This window comes from Thunnus maccoyii, chromosome 19 (genome assembly GCF_910596095.1).
Source record: "Thunnus maccoyii chromosome 19, fThuMac1.1, whole genome shotgun sequence".
Classification (NCBI taxonomy): domain Eukaryota; kingdom Metazoa; phylum Chordata; class Actinopteri; order Scombriformes; family Scombridae; genus Thunnus; species Thunnus maccoyii.
This window is the reverse complement of record NC_056551.1, coordinates 10,807,151-10,819,942: the sequence shown is the minus strand read 5'-3', so window position 1 is coordinate 10,819,942 and position 12,792 is coordinate 10,807,151.

The window sequence follows — 12,792 nt, the reverse complement described above, 5'->3', positions numbered from 1 at the left end:
TCAGTGTCTTTTTCTTTCTTTCTGTCTCTTTCACATGCTGAAAAGGTCTTGCCTCACAATGAGTCTTAAAGTATTTAAAGCTAAAGTCAGCAGCTTTTCTCATCTAGAGGATGAAGTGAATGATCAGCGGAACCCAAGCAGATTTAACTGAATTACCCCACTCAGGATGACCACTGTGGGACCCCTATTTAATTATTTCACCAGTGTCCTCTCTGTGATCTTCATCTCCTTTCATAAAATCAGGCTGTTCTTATAGGAGGGTTACTTTTTGAAACAAGCCCAAAAAAAATCATTATGTGGGTCAGCCCTTAGGTCCTTCAGGTTCTGGTGCCCTATAGGGTGCCATCTACCTGAGTTATGCATATAATCCTGAGACACTACTGTAAATGAAACCAACCTACTTCATGAGTCAATTGTTCACTCTGAGATATGCTTCTATATGCAAGGATGCTAAAAGTATGTATCACTCTTCAAGGTACTTAGAAAAGCAAACACGTGACATTTTATTAAAAATATTGTGCATTTGAATCATTGGCTAGCAGAAAAATCACCTGTGTTCAATTTTCAGAGTGCTACAGTATCTATCTACCTACAGTATCAATATCCTGGAGTATCTACAGTGCTCTGGCATCATGTTTTTAATCTGCAGAGTCACTCGTCACCCTCCTTTTCTGCAACCCTCCTCCCTCCTCTACTGTCTCCACCTACACAGAAGCAAATTGACTGTCCCTCTTTTTATGTCTCCATCCTCCATCATTTTTTCTGACATTTTATGGCTATGCCCTCTCTGGATCATATTTGGTACTCAGCGACTGTGCTTCAGGAAATTACCTCAATGCGTATTTTCTGTTGTGCTAGAGGAAGTGTGAAGAAACCAGACTCAGAATTTGAATAAATTAAATCACATTTGCAAAAATGCTCTAAAATATGTCTCACTGACAGTTGTGCAGACATATGTCCAAGTAATCACATGACTTGGGAGACAATACGTACAAGCCAGTGGGGCCTGCTTATGGGTCAAGAACTATTAAGTGGCCCAGTCATGAATGAGACGCAATAGAAATGTTTTTGAGAATGATGTCAGAATAAAGTTGAAATAAACCTTTGAGTGCAAACAGAATAGTACTGGGTTAATATCACTGTGAGAGAGAAAGATACTGTTGGAACAATTTAGGTTGTCTCTGTAGGACATGGGTGACTCATCTGAACTGATATGAGTCATCATTTGTTGTACAGGAACTTTGTGTGTGTGTGTTACATTTAATTCCAGCATGAATTACATTCAAAGAAAGAGGGGGAATGTGGTAAAGAAAAGAAGAAATGCAATCAGCCAGCTCTGAAGAGAACATTTTTGTTGTAAGTTTTGAAATCAAATTACATAGTGCTTTACAGAATATAAAAACAATTTCACTTCAGAACAATGTGACCAATCAACAGTACATACTATATTAAATGGTAAAGGGGAGATATATTAAGGGAAGCTGTGAGTTATTCATCTTAAACCTAAGTTAGAGATTAATTAAATAATAAAAAAATGTTCAATGTAAAAAAAAGAAAGAAAATATTTGATTTGCTGGATGTTTCTTCTTCAGTGGAACAACTCTCTAGACTTGTTTATGCAAAATTTAACATTAAATCATAAATCATTCCTTTCAATGTTACTTCCAAGAATGCTTTGATGGATGACAGAGGATGCCGTTGTTGGATTGAATAAGTATCAGGGATGTCAGTACCAACAGATTTTACAGCTGGATATCAGCATTGTGTCTGCAGTTTACATGAATGAATGGCAGCATAATGAGCAAGGAAAATAGGAACTAGGATCGATCCTTGTGGTACTCCTATATAGACTTACCCAAGCCAATTTAACTTTTTGTAAAAGACTTTTTTAATGGTAAAGCCATTTAGGTGTGGTGTCTTTAATTCCCATGCAGTCTTTAAGATGATGCTGTTATTGACAACATCAATGGTCAAAAATCTCCTGCAAGAAGAAGATGATTTGTGACTCGAGTTACTGCTATGTTACAGTATAAAATAAAGTAGATTTTTGGCCATGCTAGCGGTGTCTGGTTTGGCAATGTCTGTTGGTCCATCCACCACTTTGGTCCAAACTCCAGATTAAAATATCTCAGCAACAATTGGATTGTCATGACATTTTTCATGGTTCCCAGAGCGTGAACTCCACTGATTTTGTTGATTCCATTACTTTTTCTCTAGTGCCAGCATGACGTTGACATTTGTGCTTTTGAGTTAAATGTCTCAACAACTATTTAAACATGTCAAAATTTAGATTTTCTGAAAATTTATGACCAAATACTTGGTCCAATGACAGTCCCAACAGCCACAGCAGTAGCTAACATTAGCATGATAACACACTAAACAAAAAAGTGAAATTGGTCAGCATACCTGTTAAACATCAGCATGTTAGCATTGTCATTTTTGCATTTAGCTCAAAGCCCCACTGTGCCTAAGTTTAGTCTTACAGAGCCACTAGAGTGGCTGTACAATCTTATTTGTCCTAATTTTAGCCTTTCTAAAATGTTTTATGAAATATTTGGAGTAAGTTAAGTTGCTAACTGTTAAAAAGTTGCTAACTGTTGAGAATGAAGGGTTTCAGAGTGTTGTATAGAGACAGGACAGAACCTCCTCTAAAGAAAATTGTAGTCGTTAGACTGCCAAAATAAGAACTGCATGTTAAATTTCCTTAGTTAAGAAATCATGTCAAAGGAACCAAAGACTGACCTCCATAGGTAACTTAGTGTATAAAGCATGGGAAGGGGGGTGCTGTATCTGAAAAGGCTATAAAATTATAAGTCAGTAAAGCATAGAAGTCTCCATTCAAGATGTTAAACAACAATCTAGTGATTAGTCTTCATGACAGAATTACAGCCCTTCTTTTTGGCAGACATACTGCATGTCATAAATCAGTGGAACACAGTTTTTACTTTGTTTTCTCTGAGTCGTGATTTGTGCAGCTCCATGCAAAGAATAAAGACATTTTTAACAAGAGCCTCAGGGACAATGTCTGTGTGAAAAAAAAGCTGTTTATGCCGTGCTGTTGGATGTAAATGTGTCTTTTTTTCAGAAAAAATTCAAGTGAAACAGCTGTATGTTGTTTTATTTACACTAATTAACAGCTGATGACTTCATCAAGTAAGAATTCAACTCAGCCAGTGCTACTAAAAAGTATGATGTACAGTATGTTGTCTGTGCACGTGTCTAGGGAGGATTCTATATCACCATATGGTATAGGAGTGCTTGTGTGTATGAGAGAGAATGCGTGTGTGTGTGTGTGTGTGTGTGTGTGTGTGTGTGTGTGTGTACTATAGGTCTGCCTACAGTTATTTTAAGCCATTCCAGTATTTCTGTTGGACATGTCAGTTAGCTGCCGGAGAGGCTGAGGCGCAGAGGAAAGTGGAGTCATGCTGCAGAGGCTGAGCTGCAGAATCATGATACAGCTGAATAAAGGAGGGAGAGGGGAGGGGAGGGGATGGGAGGGGATGGGTGGGGAAGGGAGGGGAGGGGAGGGGATGGGAATGAGAGACAGAGAGAGAGGGAGAGAAAGAGAGAGAGAGAAGGAGAAAGGGATCGCAAACAGAGATCAGATCAGAAATATTGAAGTTCAGAAAGGTGGGTGCTGGTTTGTATGTGCTGTGGAGATGCTAACCATCCATTCGAAACTCATTACGTAACTGTATCTGTTGCTGCCGCATGAACAGAATATTGTTGCAGTGAAGGCGGAGGTCTCTGTCTATAACTGTTGTAATCAACAAGTCCTTATGGCTATACAGTGCCCTCTAAAGAGACCATTACAAAAATAATTCGTATTAGCGTTCTCTCTGCTACTGCCATGGTTAATGTCTGGTTAGATTTAACAGTGACTTGAAACTCTCATGTCATCTCAAGTCACTGCAGACTTCATGTTCACAGTACCGAGTACTGTGGGTGGTCTAACATAACCATAAAATACTTTTACCATGCTTTAGTAATGAGCGGATATTGTATTGTAAGAGCGGATATTGAAGGGAAAACAAATGAAAACAGCTGATACATTCATCATTTTGCAACTTGACAGATTTATTCATTAACACTGTTTCTTCATTATGTCGATGGAAAACATAATTGGGGCATCATTATATTTGCATTACAAAACATATTTGCAGTTGTAGATGAGTAGTATATAATTTCTCAGAAACAGAGTTGCATTTGGAGTCATGTTTGTAGCCACCCAACGAGTGTAAGCCCAATATTAACTCTCCTTTTAGGTCTTTTTTGCTTTCCACCAACTCCTGAATGTAATATCTGCATCCTCAGCTGCTAAATGCTCCTGTTTGACTACCAGCTAGTTATTAATTTTATCAGTCTGATGTGGTGCTAAGCAGGTAGAGTATAGTTGGTTTTTAGAGCTTCTTTGCTGAAAACAACCCTAATGAGAGCAGTGAGAGTGAATCAAAACAGCAATATTTCACCCTTTAAAACCAAAACAAGGTGAAAGATGCTAAGAGGAACTGCAGAGTCAGGTGATACTTCTCTGCAGGTGTGTCACTACCAGTGACACCTTTTACATTACATCTTGTTAATATGACTATATTGATTACAGCAGCTTTAATAAATCTGCTACAAGTTTAACTATAGTTATTCAAATGCTGCTGAAACAAGAGTTAGGTCATTTAAACCAGCTTGGTTAGATCCACTAAGTCCACAATTTCTTGTACAAATCCTGATAAAACCAAGAATTCTTATTTGTAGTACAAAAGTACAAAAGAAGTGCAATAGAAGATAATCCATATACTCTATGTGTGTACTTCTTACATGCAGATTGATATAGTCTATTTTTCATAGTATAATAGCCTAGTATTGACTGACTGTCTCTGTGTAAGAAGCCCTTGTAAATGTTCAAGACACGCTCTGAGTTGTCAGTGTGTCGCTGTGGTGCAGCCATCATAACAATTTCAACCACATTTTTTGTACTTTGAGATTAAAGCGATTGTGATTCTGAAAATGGCTGGAGGTGAATCAGGGTAGATTTATTTACAGACAGTAATAGGTTCAGTAACACAGAGCCAGTGTAGAATGCCTGTAGCCAATCCTGCTAAGTGCCACTTAGTATTCTGAGACAGTATGTAATCCCTCAAGTCAGTGTGACTGCCTCCAGGAAGATGTATGTGTGTATGTGTGTGCATGTGTGTCAGTTCTACCATTTCATACTGTGTGTGAATCAAGTGTGTGTTCTTGTATTGCTACAGTTGTGAGGACAAATACAAATTCCTTATGCACTGTGAATCAGTGGACTGACACCAAAAGTGCATTAACACCATACTGCTGATGCAGAAAATACAGAAAGATCAAAAGAGTCACATTATTTCATTTTTTCACATAGAGTGGTTCTCTGCCTTTTCATATTTTTAGGGGTTAGACATGTAGTTGAAATGGTTCCAATAAAGTGATAGAAAAGCCTTATGTCAATGACAACCTTACAAGTACAAAAATGCATGTATGTATGAATTCTTGGTACTTTGTAGGTTACTTTACACAGAATACCTTCAGTTTTAGACATGAGGGTGAGGACATTTTGACTATTCCTTACCTCCTCAAAGAGCTGTTTGAGGGCTGAGACCTGCCTTTAGCAAGTAAGGGTTAGGTTTAAATTACAGTGAGGGTTAAAGGTTAGACTTAAGGTAAGGCATAGGTTAATGGTTAGGTTAGTTGTGATGGTTAACATGGGGTCAAGGGCTGTAGGGTCTGCATTATGACACTGAGCAGCCTAACAAGTACAGATGAACACAAAAATGGGTGCGTGTGTTTCATTTTGAGTGTTTTCTTTTTTTAATGCCAGTGACTGACAGCTTTTCCCATGGTGACTGTGCTAAAAGCCAGAGATGAAGGTTGAAGTGAAAAAGTATCTTTCAGTCTCTCTTCCTTTGTCTCCATGTCTCTGTTTCTCTCTGTTTCACTCATTCCTACTCTCTCCTCCCCTAACTTCTATTTCTTTGTACCTCTTCCTACCTCTTCTTTTCATGCCTCTCTCTCAGGGGCCTCTCTGTTCATATTGCATATAAATGAATACAGTCGCAACCCATTTGTAACAGCTGTATCTGTACTACAAATACTGAGTTGGAGTATTGTATATGATGTATTAAAGAAGTAAATAATGCTTCTTCAAAAAGCTGTTCAATCAGTTTTCTTATGGAATGTGCATTTATGTCTGCTGCGTTTTTTTCTTGCACTTATTCTTTTTTCCTGCAGCTGTGCTGAGCAACTTTCTTAAGTCTGCTCTTGATTTTTGCTTGTTAATGCAGAATTCACTATAGCTACCAAGCGTGCTCAGTCGAAGAAAAGCTATCATGCGATGCAGAGTAGAGATGCATTAAGGGAAGGGAGGGGTGGAGGATGGATAGAAGACAGAGGGGATCAAGGGAGGGTGCTTCCCCTAATGGGGATGACTCATAGTTGTTGGAGTCTTACATCAGCTTTGTGGCTCAGCTTTGCTCTCATACGAAAATCCTTGAAGTTCTTGCCTCACATTTTTTATTTGAAATGGATAAATCCTGCAGTTGCTCCCCTTTTCCCGATGACACAACCATGCACTCTTCTCTCCACTGTGTAAGCTGAACATCGTCCATACTTGTTCCATAAATGGCTTATATAAACTACAGTTTTTATGATAATTTATACAGCTCTGTGCTTTGTTGTTCCCTTCAGGCTTTAAATATGATTATGAACACTGTACTCTTGTATTAGCCAAGCTTCTTACTGCACCAGCACCCCAGCTTATAATAACTGGAAATTTGGAAGAGTGTTGATTAGTACCACTTGATTTGTGAGAAAAAATAGGAATGAGATTGTTTGCACTAATCTCACCTTAAAGGCAGATTGTTGCCACTTGTTTTCACAAAACAAGAGATTTACACTCTGTACTTTATCTTGTTAATAACTTATTAAGTATAGAAAGTTTGCACCTAATTCCTTGTTAAGTCAATTTTATTTATATAGTGCCAAACAAAATCAATTTGGCAGGTAAAAAAGCAGAAAATGTAGTATATGATATTATATACTATCTCTTAATATTATATACTGTATAATAAAAACATAACCAAATGTTAATTGGGATAATGTACAGTAATTGGCACCATTTGGCATCATCAATACATTAGGTATAATTCCTACAAAAGTCACCCACACTCATACATATATACACTACTGGTCAAAAACACCCTGATTTTTCCAGTTTTTATTTAAATTTGAGCAATTCAAGTTCAGTGAATATCCTTTAAAAAAAGTAAAAAGGTAGCAGTAAACCACTAGAGATAAAAAAGAAAAAGAAATAAAAGAAAGAAAAAAGAAGTGTTTCAAAAACTGACAAATTATATAAAATAATGGGTTAACAACTTAATTTTTCTGCAGCAATGGAAGTCAATTGAGTCTTGAAAGTTGATGCAAACAATTCCTATAGGTGTCCCAACATTTGTTGATTACTTACAAATCCTGTATAAAAGCATGGAGGAGGAAGCATGACGGTCTGGGGCTCTTTTGCTGGATCCAAAGTTGGCGACTTGCACAGGCAGTGCTTGCACTGGCGTCCTGGACCAAAAGCGCTGCTACAGCATTTTGCTGAGCCATGCAATTCATCCTACAGCAAGATAATGACTCACCTCCAGGCTATGTCAGAACTACTTAGAAGAAACAAGACAAGGCAATAGGGTTCAAATCATGGAATAGCCAAGCACAGTCATCGAGCTGGTTTGGGATGAACTGGACAGAAGGGTGAAAGCAAAGTACAACACATTTGTGGGAACATCAGCAACAGTGTTGGGAAGAACTTTCCGAACAGTATTTGATTTCCATTGTAGTAAGAATGTGATGAGCCTTTGATGAGTCAAAAATTTGGATGAAATTTTGTTAAACAAAAAGATTCAATGATTTATTTTTTTATCTCTAATTGTACATTGAGGCATTAAATGTAATGCCTCAATCTAAATTTCAATAAAAACTGGAAAAATGGAGGTGTTCTAAAACTTTGACCTGTAGGGTGAATAAAGACATGAACTGTAACATTGATGCAACCTGAAAAAATGCAAATGAGTGATACTATTGCTTTTTTCTCTATAATCCACTAACCTCTATTTTCATTCAAACCTTGCTGTAGGGCAGTCGGGCCGAACAGAGTTAGAGTAGTATCACAGTAGAGTAAGCTGTCTCTTTGGTTTGGGTCAGGAAAACACAAAGTCACGCAAACTTGGCTGACTGAGCTTAATTCTGCATATTTCATGAGACATGGCTGCAGGAGAAAACTGCTGCACGCTGGCAAAGAGTCTGTAGAAAGAGTGTTACAGTCCTCCATCCTGTTTATGAGACCGCTGTACCTAAAGGGGCCAGAAAGATGTTTTACTGAAATGAAAAAAGATCACATTTTCAATAAAAACTGAGCAAATAATATGTCTATTAGGTTATATTATATTTACAAAGTGCTTTGCAGACCAACTAAATATTTAGTACAGGAATAACATTCTGTCCAGTCCAACATCCAACATTTTTATTATTTATCATATCGTTTACAAGTTGTTTGAACCACTTCTGATCCATTTGTTTATTCCCCACAATCCATTTATTGACTGTTTGTCATTTTTTTGGCTTATAGCAGAGCAGTGAGTAGCTTAAAGATGATTGGATATCAGTCATGTCTGCAGTCTAGAAATACTAAGACTGAAGAGAGCAGATTGCTTGCATAAGTTATGAGGGTCGACTAATTAAAGTTCTACCAATTAAATCAAAAACACTTATCAACTACCATACCATGGCACACAAGTTCTCACACAAACACAAAAGTTGGAAATCTAAATTCTTAGAGAAAAAAAGGGCACATCACACTTTTTTGAGAAACATCCTCTACTGTATGAGGAAGAAAAAAGCAAGTGTAGTAAAACACCAAAGACTGACAAAGATGAAATATCACAGGCTTCCCCCCCGGACTGCCTGACTCACTCTGATGTCTCAAAAGGAGCAGTGCCAAAATGCTGCGTCTTCAGCCATGAGAGACCAGTCAGCCTCATCAGCATATCTCATTTCCCCTGAAAAGGGAAAGGGGGAATGAGGAGGTGGTGTACTGGGGTGTTTTGCATTTTGGGTGTGGCAGATGTTCCCCTGTGTATGATGAGCATGAAGTTTCTGCTCTGCAGGATCCCAAAACCCTTTCTTCTTTTTGTTGCTTTGTTTTTTTGTTTTTTTGTTTGTTTGTTTGTTTGTTTGTTTGTTTGTTTGTTTCTCCCACATTTTCTCAAATTTAACTCTTCCAATACAAGCAGCAAAAGTTTGAACTAGAACGTCCTTGAGGTCTTGATGCAAACTCAGTCTGAATATAAAAATAGAAAATATAGAAAATATACCTTATCATGAATGTAAGTCAGTGTATTATATGCATTTGTTTATGTGTATCTGTGCATGTTCTTACCTTCTTGTTCTGTATATCCTTGTGCATTTATGTTAATGCTCTCAGTAAGCATATTATAGTAGTAGCCTGCATAGCTTAGTGGGTCTGACATTTCATTATAATTCTAACCTGAAGCCACAGTGTGCCTGGGCTTAGCTGGGAGATCTCATCAATATTTGAGAAGCACATTCAGTGGTGAAGCAGCTCTGACACAGTCAGGCACCAGTGCTAGAAACCCTGAATTGCAAACAACTGCATCAACAACACAGAAAAATAATATATACCATTTTGTTTTAGCTTGTGCTGAATTTAAAAGAGCAAGTTGTCTGACGAATAAAAGTTTATTTTTATCCAAGGCCAGAGTTATTTTTGGAAATAACAATAAAGATGACAAGACATACAAGTTAAACAGTTTACTTGCTTTGTTTCACTGTAGTATCAAATATCATATATCAAATTCTCTGTTTGGTATCACTGACTACATTGTTTCAGTTCTATGTACACTAAAGGTACAAGAAAACAATCTACTCTGACTCAGCGCTACTTTATATAACAATGATATTCATTTAAGGACTGTGAAACAATACATTGTCAACCATCAAAAGCAACCGAGTAAAAATGTATGTGTATACTTTTTTTATTTTTACTGTATGCCTGTACACGTCTAATTTAACAACTAAAATGGATAAACATTTTAATTTCAAGAAGATATTTGTGGGGAAGCAAACCCAAGAGGAACACGCAAGATCAAATCCCAGGAGACTCCAGAGGAGTCTTTCACACATCATCATGAAAAAAGGACATGAGAGACAAGTGCACACAAAGTGAATGCATTCATACATAAAATAACAAACGGTCGAGTGAATAATAAAACAGATTACATTATGCAAGCGCCACCTGAAATGGAGGCTGCTCAAAACAAAAAAAGCTCCACTTAAATGCACTTAAATGCAAAAATAATGTTTAAACAAACCTATTTTTTGCAAATAAAAACTTCTACATGTTAACATCAGAATGCTAATATGCTCACACTGACAACATTAACATGCTGATGTTTATCAGATGTAATATTGACCATGTTCACTATTTTAGGTTATAGTGTTAGCCTGCTAACATTTGCCAATTGGCACTAAACTAGACTTGTTCAGCATATGTACAAACAATCTGATAACTGATAACTGATAACTAACTATAAAGTTAGATGCATTGCTTCTGTAGGCAAGTTTTGTACAGTACTGAACATGAAAGCTTGGACTAGCAGGCTGAACGTACAACTGAACTAAAGACAGTCAGAATCAGCAGCAGACATAAGGCTATATGAACGGTGATGTGTTCACTTACTGACATACATACTGAAGAGCATTTTAACAGTGATGTGACTGCTTAGCTTAGGAAAAAGGTGAACAAACTACAAAGTCAGTGACTACAAATCTGATCTGATCTGAAGTGAACTGAACAGAGTGATTCAAATTAGCAAAATGATTTGTGATTTTGGTTATGAACCAAAATAGCCTATGGACAAATTACATTTTGGCCTGATGATGGGGAAGTAAGGGGATCACAAAAGTTACTGAAATTCATGCTGAGGGGTATGAATTAATAGTTTTTGAAATATTTCACTGAAAACTACAATTGTTCAGATATGTCAGTCTGAGCCATAGTGGTAGAACACTGGAAAACCAACATTGCCATCCCTAGAGCCACACTTCTAGCATGGTAGCTAAAAAACGCTGTAGGTGTCATTTTTTCTTCCAAGGCTTTATTCTCTCAACTGTCCCCCTCTCTAATTTTCTTCGATGAAGGGCTCGCTCATTATGTCTCTCTGTTTTTTACACTTTTGATCCCTCTCTCACTTGCAATTCCCTGTTTCTGTCTCTGTCTCATTTCCTTTAAAAGCAAACACAGCTCTCCTGATAGCAAAAGCAGCACCATTATCAATTACTCCCGTCTCCTGCACCAAATGACCTCCCTGCAGACACAGCACATTTTCCTGGCGCAGAAAGAGAGAGAAGGAGGAAGAAAGAAAAAGGAGAGAGAGAGAGAGAGAGGCAGAACGAGCAGGACAGCAGAGGCAGGAGAGAAAAGCCAATATAGTGCAGAGATTAAAAAAAAAAACGCTTACAGCATTAAACATTATATTGCCTTCCTTAAGGTGGGTTGGGTGATAAGGGAGGTACTTGCTAATTACGCTTTCATATATTACAATATGACAGCTGGACTCAAATTTCCTGCCGCGTGTGTGTCTGGGATGTGTCCTCATTTGACCTAGTCAATACACATGCACAGTAGCATATAAAATAAGAACAGGGGTTCAGGATACACTGGTGGTTATCATTAGTGGGACAAATATGAGCATATGACAAAGTAATGTTCATTATCTAATGTCCAAGGATTGCTAGAACGCAGAAATAAAAATGGGGAAAAAAGCACACATAGATGAACTGTTGTAACAGATGAAAATGGATGACAATGGCGCTTGGACTGAGCAGTTCATAAATACAAGACCAGCTTATTTACTACTGTAAATATTGGCAATGTCCATACCGAAGTAAAATAGGGTGTTGTAATATATAAAAAAGGATATGGATATTGAAACTGAAATATACAAACTGTCAAAGCTGACAGTATGCAGAGACAAATATGTGAAACTAGAAAGAAATAGTTGTCTACAACTGTCTTACCCTCAGGCTGTATTTCAACACAGCATTGCTTTGAGCCAAATGCTAAAGTCAGCATGCTAGCATACTTACAATGACAATGCTGATGTTAAGCAGGTATAGTATTGCCACAGTACCATGTAAAAGTACAGCTGAGGCTGATGGGAATGTTATTAGTTTTGCAAGTATTTGGTAATAAACCAAAGTACTTGATAAATTGAAATCGTGACCTGATGATGGCACCAGATGAAAATCAAGGTGGCACCAAAGTTATTGCAATTCATCCTGAGGCGAAAATGAGAGATCCACATTTCATGGTAATCCATCAGATAGTTGTTGACATAATAGGCCTATTAGTCTGGACCAAAGTGGTTGAACTGTGACAGACCCCACAGACAGATCGACATTGCAATCCCCAGAGCCATGCCGCCAGCAAATCCTATAAAACCATTAGTCTAACAGGCTACAAATATCAATTTGATTTTTTATTATTTTAAGGATTGTCAATTAATTTTGAAGATCTATTTATCAAAAACATAAGTGAAGTGGCCATTTGTCAAAAATGAAAATCAAATTCAACTCAAACCTAGAATCAAATTACCACTGACACACCATGGACATGCAGTGCACTCGTGTCCATGCAAAAACTTTAAGGTTCATTCCTCAAGAGCAAGCAAGCAAACAAAAGAACAAAGAGATCATGGTTCC